Source organism: Dasypus novemcinctus (genome assembly GCF_030445035.2).
Source record: "Dasypus novemcinctus isolate mDasNov1 chromosome 11 unlocalized genomic scaffold, mDasNov1.1.hap2 SUPER_11_unloc_2, whole genome shotgun sequence".
Lineage (NCBI taxonomy): Eukaryota > Metazoa > Chordata > Mammalia > Cingulata > Dasypodidae > Dasypus > Dasypus novemcinctus.
The window spans coordinates 343,349-353,825 of NW_026688126.1; the positions used below are offsets into that span (position 1 = coordinate 343,349).

A 10,477-nucleotide genomic window follows, 5' to 3' on the forward strand; every position below is an offset into this window, starting at 1 on the left:
CTAGAGATTTGGATAATTTTTTCATGTGCTTTTCAGCCATTTGTATTTCTTCTTTGGAGAAGTGTCTGTTTAAATCTTTTCCCCATTTTTAAAATGGGTTGTTTATCTTTTTATTTTCAAGATATAGGAGTTCTTTATACATGGAGGTTATAAGTCTCCTATCAGATATATGGTTACCAAATATTTTCTCCCATTGTGTAGGCTCTCTTTTCACTTTCTTGACAAACTCCTTTGAGGTGCAGAAGGCTTTAATTTTGAGGAGGTCCCATTTATCTATTTGTTCTTGTGCTGCTCATGCTTTTGGTGTGAAGTTCATGAAGCCATTTCCTATTACAAGATCTTGTATATGTTTCCCTATACTGCTTTCCAAAGTCTTTATGGTCTTGGCTCTCATATTTAGGTCTTTGATCCATTTTGAGTTGATTTTTGTATAAGGTGTGAGATGGTAATCCTCTTTCATTCTTTTACATATGGATATCCAGTTCTCCAGGCACCAGTTTTTGAATAGGCCATTCTTTCCCAGTTGAGAGGGTTTGGTGGCTTTATTGAATATTATATGACTATATAAATGAGGATCTCTATCAGCTCTCAGTTCAGTTCCATTGGTCTGTGTGTCTCTCCTTGTGCCAATACCATGCTTTTTTCTCTACTGTAGCTTTGTAGTATGTTTTGAAGTCAGGTAGTGTGATTCCTCCAATTTTGTTTTCCTTTTTTCTTTTTTTTTATTTCAAGATACTTTTATTTTTAAAACAGGTCACAACATTAAGCTTTTGGCCCATTCTGCGGTTATACAAGCTACAAATGCTTTCTCAGCAGGTGAGAGGCATCCCTTAGAAGTATGTTTGAAAGTGAATAAAAATCCATATAAAACAAAATAATCAAGTAGTTTCCATAGGAACACAGATAAGTGTAACCCCATCTCCTAGTCTTCCTTATCGCTGTGTCTGTGCCAACCCTACTCTTAGAAGGACATTTCAAAACTAGCAGTAATTAAGTTAAATGATCCCCCCCCCCCCAAATCCCTCCATTCAAGGTAAACTCACAGTTAGCAGCTACAAAAATGGTATTTACACATTAATACTAGCTGGAGCACAAGTGGCCGGGTGGTGCCTCATCCCACTTTCCCAAGCACAGGAAAAAGGCAGAGCACTGGCGTCTTGCTCCTCTACTTCGGGTGGAAATCCCCGGCTCTCGATTTGTTGCATGACTTGCCATGCAGGCCCTGACATCACCTAGTAGATGGTTGGCCTCTGGAACCCATTGAAAGTGGAAGCAGTAGCCACAGTGTAAGCCCCCAGCATCCAGTCAAACAGCATCCAGTCGCCCACGTGCATTTCCGGCAGGCCACAGTGCTCAACGATCCAATCAAGGCCATCACACGTGGGTCCCCATATGCTAGGTGAGTAATACTTCTCATCTGGTTTGCATCTCTTCTGCAGAAGAGGCTTTACATGCTCATGATCATAAAGGATACAATTAAATGATCCATATACTCCATCATTCACATAATACATAAACGTTTGTTCACTTGATTCATCTTCATCATCAGAGCCTGTCTGTTCCTTAAATACAATTTATTTTGGCAATGATATTCACTGCAAGTGTGAAAGCTGAAGCAACATAATATCAGCCTGGTTCAGCTATGATTCTCACTCCAGAAACTAATGGGAAATACTTGTCTAATGCTGGATTAATGACACTGGTTATCTCTTCAAATTTAAGCTTCACGTCATCAGATCTGGGAAAGCCACCCCCAATATCAAGCAGATACATGGCTGAAACCAACCTCAGCTCCCATGTCAAAGACACAGCAGGCATCATAGATGGCCTGCACAAAAGTTTCAGGATCAGTATAGCCACTTCCCACATGGAAGCTGACATCAATGACATCAATATCAAGCTCTTTAGCCCATTCCAAAAGAAGCCTGCTGGTTTTGTGTGTGGCTCCAAATTTAACACTGAGGTGGCAGACTGCTTTGGAGTCATCGGTGGCAATCCACAAAACCAACTTTTGCCTTTGGATATGCCCTGGCCACTTTCATCAACTCAATCTCGCTGTCAAAAGTCATCATCTCAACACCATTATTGGCGGCATACTTAATTTGAGACACTTGTTTACAAGGGTTTGCGTAGATTATCCTCTCTGGCGGCACCCCGAGACTCTGCACCAACTGGATTTCAGTCTTACTAGCACAATCAAATCCTGTCCCTATGGAAGCCAGGGTCTTCACTATGGCTTTACTGTCATTACATTTGACTGCAAAGAATGGGGTGACACGAGGAAGAACTTTTAACCATCTCAGATGTTCTTTAGAATGTCTCCAAGGTCTGCAACATAGAAGGCATCTTTATCATCATCAGAAGAAACTTCATTAATTTTTTGGCCCAGAATGTCCTTGGCAGTAAAACCTTCATCAGGAAATGGCAGTCAAACTCCTCATTACTGAAGTTGTTCATGGTTTCTTGATGTTCCACTGAAACACAACAAAATGGAAAACTAAGAGACAGAATTTAAAGAGATTTCTTTCAACTTTTCAGGAAGGCAATTCTCCAGGAATTCCAAATCTTGCTGAATTATAAGACTTGTGCCCTTGATGCAGCAGTGGAAATGTTCTCCTAGCACTTGGGTGCCGGGGCCACTCCCCGAGGAGGTCCTGCAGCCCGCAATGCTGCCACCACCACCGCCCACCTTGCTCCCTCCCACTGGAGGACTGCTGGCCCAAGGAGGCACCAGAACTGCTGCCAGAGGGTGGTTGGTGGCAGAGCTGCAGAGGCCTGACTTATTTTTCTTTTTCAATATGTCTTTAGCTATTCGGGGCCTCTTTCCTTTCCAAATAAATTTCATAGTGAGTTTTTCTAATTCCTTAAAGAATGCTGTGTTGATTTTTATTGGGATTGCATTGAATGTGTAGATCAGTTTTGGTAGGATAGACATCTTGATAATATTTAGTCTTCCTATCCATGAACAGGGAATATTCTTCCATTTATTTAGGTCTTCTTTGATTTCCTTGAACAGTCTTGTGTAGTTCTCTGTGTATAAGTTTTTCACATCTTTAGTTAAATTTATTCCCAGGTATTTGATTTTTTAATTTACTGTTGTAAATGATATTTGTTTCTTGATTTCCTCCTGAGCTTGCTCATTATTTGTATATAGAAATGCTACTGATTTTTGTGCATTCATCTTATAACCCACAACTTCACTAAACTCATTTATGAGTTCTAGAAGCCTTGTTGTAAACCTCTTAGGGTTTTCTATGTATAGGATCATGTCATCTGCAAATAATGAAATTTTGACTTTTTCCTTTCCAATTTGAATGCCTTTTGTATCTGCTTCTTGCCTCAGTGCTCAAGCAAGTACTTCTAAGACAATGTTAAATAGAAGGGGTGAGAGTAGGCATCCTTGTCTTGTTCCTGATCTTAGAGGGAAGGATTTTAGGATTTCACCATTGTAAAAGATGTTGGCTGTGGGTTTTTCATATATACTCTTTATTATGTTAAAAAATTTTCCTTGTATTCTGATCTTTTGCAGTGTTTTTATCAAGAAAGGGTGCTGTATTTTGTCCAATTCTTTTTCTGCATCTATAGATATAATCGTGATTTTTTTCCCTTTAATCTGGTTACATTGATTGATTTGCTTATGTTGAACCATCCTTGCATACCTGGGATGAATCCCACTTGGTTATGGTATATAATTTGCTTAATGTATTGTTGAATACAGTTAGCAACTATTTTGTTAAGGATTTTTGCATCTAGGTTCATTAGAGAAATTGGTCTGTAATTTTCCTTTCTTGTGGTGTCTTTGTTTGGCTTTGGTACTAGGATCATGTTGGTATCATAGAAGGAGTTACGTAATGTTCCTTCTGCTTCGATTTTTTGGAAGAGTTTCAGCAGGATTGGTGTTAGTTCTTTCTGGAATGTTTTGTAGAATTCACCAGTGAAGCCATCTGGCCCTGGGCTCTTCTTAGTTGGGAGGTTTTTAATGACTGATTCTATCTCTTTACTTGTGATTGGCTTGTTGAGATCATCAATTTCTTCTTTCATCAATATAGGCTGCTTATGTGTTTCTAGGAATTTGTCCATTTCCTCTGAATTGTCATTTTTGTTGGAATATAGTTTTTCAAAGTATCCTCTCATGATAATCTTTATTTCTATGGGGTCAGTGGTGACATCTCCCTTCTTGTTTCTTATTTTGTGTATTTTCATCTTCTCTCTCTTTTTCTTTGTTAGTCTAGCTAAGGGTTTGTCAATTTTATTGATCTTCTCAAAGAACCAGCTTCTTGGTTTTGTTTATCTTTTCAAGTGCTTTCCTATTTTCTATTTCATTTAGTTCTGCTCTTATCTTTGTTCTTTCTTTCTTCTTCCTGTGGGGTTACTTTGTTGTTTTTTTACTAATTCCACCAAATGTGCAGGTAGTTCTTCAATTTTTGCTCTTTCTTCTTTTTGGATGTATGAATTTATGGCTATAAATTTCCCTCTCAGTACTGCTTTTGTGGCATCCCATAAGTTTTGTATGTTGTGTTATCATTTTCATTAGTTTCAAGGTAGTTATTAATTTCTTTTGAGATTTCCTCTTTGACCCACTGTTTTTCTAAGAGCATGCTGTTTAATTTCCATATCTTGGTGTGAAATCTGGCTTCACTCCACTGTGGTCAGAGATATTATTTTTTATGATTTTGATCTTTCTGAATTCACTGAGCCTTTCTTTGTGGCTAGCATATGGTCCATCTTGGAGAATGATCCATGTGCACTTGAGAAAAATGTATATCCTGCTGTATTCGGGTGTAATGATCTGTAAATGTCTATTAGATCCAACTCCTCTAATATACTGTTTAAAGTTTTTATTTCTTTAATGTTTCTCTTTTGAGATGTTCTATGCAAAGTTGATAGTGGTGTATTAAAATCTCCCACTATAATTGTAGAGGCATCTACTCTTTCACTTAGTTTTTCCAGTGCTTGCCTCATGTATTTGGAGGTGCCCTTGTTAGGAGCATAAATATTTATGATTATTCATTCTTCTTGAGAGATTGTCCCTTTCACTAATATGTAGTAGCCTTCTTTGTCTCTCACAATTTTTTCACATTTAAAGTCTATTTTGTCTGATATTAATATAGCTACTTCTGCCTTTTTTGGTTATTGTTTGCTTGTAAGATTGTTTTCCAACCATTCACTTTCAACCTCCATGAATCCCTGGGTCTAAGATGTGTTTCTTGTAGACAGCATATAGATGGGTCATATTTCCTTATCCAATCTCCAAGCCTGAATCTTTTGATAAGTGAGTTTAATCCATTGACATTCAGTGTTATTACTTTCAAGGAATTATTTATGTTAGCCATATTTTGATTGGATTGTGTTTGTCATATTTTGCTTTTTTCCTTCTCTTTTTGTCTTTTTTGTTGCTCTTACACTCTCCTCCAACTCTGCCTCTCCTGTTTTTTCCTTTCTTCCTGCAGAACTCCTTTTAGTATTTCTTGAAGGGCAGGGTTCTTGTTGGCATTCTCTTTCCATTTCTGTTTATCTGTGAATATTTTGAACTCTCCATCATTTTTGAATGCAAGTTTAGCTGGGTAGAGTATTCTTGGTTGGATTTTTTTTTCTTTTAGTACCTTGACTATATCATACCACTGCCTTCTTGCCTCCATGGTTTCAGATGAGAAAGCAGCACTTAATCTTATGGAGCCTCCCTTGTATGTGATGGTTTTCTTTTCTCTTGCTGCTTTTAGAATTTTTTCTTTGACTTGAGCATTGGATAATTTGACACATATATGTCTTGGGGTGGGCCTGTTGGGATTTATGATGTTTGGGGTGTATTGTGCTTCCTAGACATGTACATCCATCTCTCTCAGTAGATTTGGGAAGTTTTCAGCCATTATTTCCTCCAACAGACCTTCTCTCCCCTTTCCCTTCTCTTCTCCTTCTGGGATGCCTATAAAACATATGTTTGTGCATTTTGCATTGTCATTCAGGTCCCTAAGTCCTAGTTGGATTTTTTCTATCTTTTTATCAATCAGTTCTATTATCTGTTTGATTTCAGATGTAATGTCTTCCATGTCGCTAATTCTCTCCTCTGCCTCTTCTAATCTGCTGCTATTTGCAGCAAGTGTATTTTTCATTTCTTGAACTGTGCTGTTCATCCCCATCATATCTGTTATCTTTTTGCACAGGTCTGCAATTTCCTCTCCAAGTGTTTTCTTCATATTGTTAATCTCTAATATATGTTTTGAGATCTTTAATTACTTGTCCAATGTTCTGCTCCCCTTCCCAGCTTTTAGTTTGTTCATTGGATTCAGCCATGTTTTCCTGATTATTGGTTTGGTTTGTAGTTTTTTGTTGCTGTCTGGTCATCATTTTATCTTGATGGGTTTAATCAGTTCCTTAGCTTCTTTGTCTATTCTTGGGGATTAATTAGTTGTTCTTGCATAAGTGTATGTCTTCTCTTTGTCACTTTGTTCTTCTTATTCTATGTTCTTGTTGCTGGCTAAGTTCACCTTGAAGGAAAATATTAGGGCCAGGGAAAGCAAAATGAGTAAGAAAAGAAAGTGTGTAATGTAGTATTGGTAATAACTGTTAACAGAGCAAAAATGTGAGATCTGGGAGAATGGATATTAGACTCACATAAGTTGTGTTGAGTTATAGCAGTAAATAGAGTACCTATAATGAGACAGTCAACTGAATATGGGAGAAATAGAGTATGAATTAAAAAGCAGTGTTTTAATGAGAGAGGAAAGAGAAAAGAAAGACAATAATATCAAGAGTGGATAAAAGACAGAAAACAGAACAAAGGTATTAGAAATTAAAAGTCAGACAATTTGGGGGCCAAAGAAAGGGAGGTGGAAAGTAAGGGAGACAGTAGATGATGGAGGATAACAAGATGTGGGGGAAAGGGGATAGTGTAGGTGGCCAAAATCAATTCACACAGAAAAGAGGAAATGGAGGATGAGGAAACACAGCAAATGTGAAGCGCTCCCTGTAGCTCCTATTATATAAATTAAATATTATAAAATAAGAAGAAAAAGAGAGAAAAGAAAAAAGAGGGTGGGCAAAGAAAAGGGAGGGAAACAAGCAAGAAAAAGAAAAGGAGGAAAAAAACTAAATAAACAAAAAAGGACCTTGGGGGATAAAATGGGAGAAAAGACCAGGAGATAATGCAATATTAGCAACCAAGACAAAAAAAGAAGAAAAAAGAAAAAGAAAAAAACAGAAACGCTGAGGGCTAGGATAATCAAAGACCTCAGTGGACCTCATTGCACGGTGGATTCAGGGATGGGAAGTCTGTGATATTGCAGACTAAGGTGTGTGAGTCTCTGGAGTGTGGGCCACCAGGGTTTAGGGGACACAGACCTGGGAACCATGCATCCAGTTAACAGGGGGCCTGGGAGCACTGCAGTGCAACACAGCCTTCAGGGATCCCTGCAGCTGGGCACCAGCCCTAGGGAGAGGGGCCCCACCTGCAAACTCTGACCTCTGTGTCAGAAACCCAAAATTCCACCTCTTATAAGAATCTCTTCTGTTACTGTCTCACCAAATCGACATCCAGACACCTCCTGCCCTGCAAGCCCCTGAAACAGCCTGCTGTGTGTGCTGCTGCACTACAAAGAGTTCAGAGACCATCCCAGACAGGCTGCCAGCCCTAGGTGGAAGGGTTCCTCCTAAAACTTCTGACCTCCATGTCAGAAACTGCAAGTTCCACCTCTTGCAAGAATCTCTTCTGCCACTGTCTCACCAAATTGACATCCAGTCACCTCCTGCCCTGCAAGCCCCCGAAACAGCCTGCTCAGGTTTGGGAACACCCCACACAACAAAGATCCCAGGGATCACCATGGCCCAGCCACCAGCCCTAGGGGGAGGGGCTCCAGCCAGAACATCTGACCTCTGAATCGGAAACCCAAAATTCCACCTCTTGCAAGAATCTCCTCCATCACTGTCTCACCAAATCGACTTCCAGACACCTCCCACCCTGCAAGCCCCCAAAACAGCCTGCTCAGGGCTTGGGAACTCCCCAGCAAAGCAAAGCCTCCAGGAATCACCGCCACCAGGCAGCCAGCCCCAGGGGGAAGGGTCCCACTCACAACCCCAACCTCCATGAAAGAGACCCAAAATTCTACCTCCTCCAAGAATCTCCTCTGTCACCATCCCACCAAATCAACATCCAGACATCTCCTTCCCTTCAAACACCCAAAACAGCCTGGTCTAGCAGGACTCCAACCCTACTCAGCCGCTTCTTTGCAGGAGAGATTATAAGGTGCACTCACTCAGACACCATCTTGCCTCCTACCCACAACTATCTTTTTAACATAGGGTAAAGCATCTGCCATATCTGAAAAGATTCAAGGTGTTGATGCTGGGGCAGCCATAATTGCTGGCTCAACAGGTGCATTAGGTTGAACTGGATATAAGCTAGGATAAAGACCTGGATGATATATGGAGACTGCATATTTCATTAGAGTAGACAGGTATTTTCTTAACTATAAAAGGGTTAGGACTAGGACTAGGCATAAAGCCAGGAGACTCTCCTCTGCCTTTCGGCTCAGAATTTATTTCTTTCAAATGGCCCTCCACTTTCTGTTTGTCTATGGGTTTTGAAAATATAGTAATTTCTTCTTTGTCATCTTCCTCTGATTGTAAAGGATCTAAGGTGGCAGTAATTTGCTGGCACAAAGCTCACACAGATAAAAGGAATGGATTCCCCTCTTTGATATGCTCTCTGTAAAGCTTTCATTACACATCTCCACTGTTTCAAATTTAAAACATTATGCCCCTGAGGCTGAAACCAACCACAATGCTTTTGTATTAAAGCAAACAATTCAATTAACTCACAACTTTTTACAGGCACCCCACTAGCTTTCAACAAAGTTTTTAACACTTGCAAATATTCTTCCACACTTCCCATTTGAATACCCATTACCCTGATGACTTCGTGGAAATGTAACTTACCTAAAAGAAGACTTGAGTCACACTGCTTTGGACGTCATTTACAACCCTCGTAGGAGTCCTTTCCATGGGTCCCAATACTGTTTTGGAAGACTTACTTCTTTGGGCTCTGCATTGGGCACCATTTGTTGGAGATTTGGGCCTGAATGTTATTGGGAATGAAAGAAAGAGAAAAAGAAGAATGAAAGAAAGAGAGAGAGAGCTGGGATCAGGGGGTCTCTGAGTAGAGACTCATCAGACAACTTTTTGTTTACAAGGCACTCTATATATACCCGTCTACATGAGAACAAGCAGCAACATGCAGTTAACTATCAGCATTACTCATAGTCTAAGGAACTTAAAAAAATCTTATCTCAAGGTACAAAGTCTAAGTGTTCAATTTACTACAAAACGTATGTGCTCATTTTTTCTTTTAGTCTTTAACAGCTTCCTCCTGTTTACTGGGAACTCTTTATTACCACATTCCTTCAGTTGCAAGCATAGCCATGGAAAGAGTATGTCTCTCCTTGTGAGACCTCTGTGCCACAGTTTCCAAAGGGAAAAAGCTATTAAATATTCCAGTCTGTAATTGGATGCAGAAGTTATACCATACTCAGCCATGAAAGGATAGTAGCTGCGGTTGCAACATTACATGAGGTGTCAGCTGACTTGGGCAGGGGGCGTACTTTTTAGTTAATAGAGCTCATGATTTGCTGGTTGCTAATCTCAAGAAAAACCTAGCATATGTCAACTCACAGACTGACCTTTTTTGAAATCATACTGCTCACTCCTTAAAATATCCAAATCCTCTACTGTGATACTTTAAATCCAGTACTCTGTTGTCCATGCCTGAAAAAGATGATTCTCAAGATTGTGAGGTTCCTGTTTCTCAATTATTATCCCCAGGACCAGATTTACCAAAAATAAAGCAAAACAAAGCAAAACACACACACATTAAACAAAACAAACAACAACATAAAAATTCTTGCTAAACCTGGGTTAGATCAAATTTTAAGATGTGTCTTACCATAAAACAGAAACAGATAATTATGAGGCAGACTATGAAGTAACCACTACAGTAGAAGTGATGTGGGCTATGGGTGGAAGGCTCTTTGTCTCTTCAGAGATAACCTAAACTGAATGCTGTGGGTGTGGAACGGTAAGAGGCTGCAGTCCTGCCCTTAGGGACAATGACAACAGGCTCCAGTCCCAGGAAACAGTTTAACAATGCAAGGGCTATAAACTTTAAGTATTTAGGGGAAATGCAAAAAGTAAATATGCTAAAAGCTTATCTAGAATATCTGGAGTCCATGCTAAAAGCTTACCTAAGATGTGGAAGATATATATGCTAATTGAAGCCTATTGAGAACTGAAACAAAGGGACCATTTGGCCTTTCCTCTCTGTATAAAAGACGTTTGAAAATCTTGTTCGGGGCTCAAAATCATTCCTGAGTCCTGGCCTCTCTATACTCAAATAATTGAACTTCTGTCAAATTCTACAACAGAAGCAATTACTGGTCAACAAGCCCCTAGCCTCACCATGCCCTAGTGAGCTGTGGTAAAACTTTTA

At 39.6% G+C, this 10,477-nt stretch overlaps 1 pseudogene; it reads right to left on the minus strand.

Moving 5' to 3' along the window:
• Positions 1–1,067: 1,067 nt before the first annotated feature.
• Positions 1,068–2,619, minus strand: LOC131277380 (ornithine decarboxylase pseudogene; annotated as a pseudogene).
• Between the last annotated feature and the right edge of the window lie 7,858 nt (positions 2,620–10,477).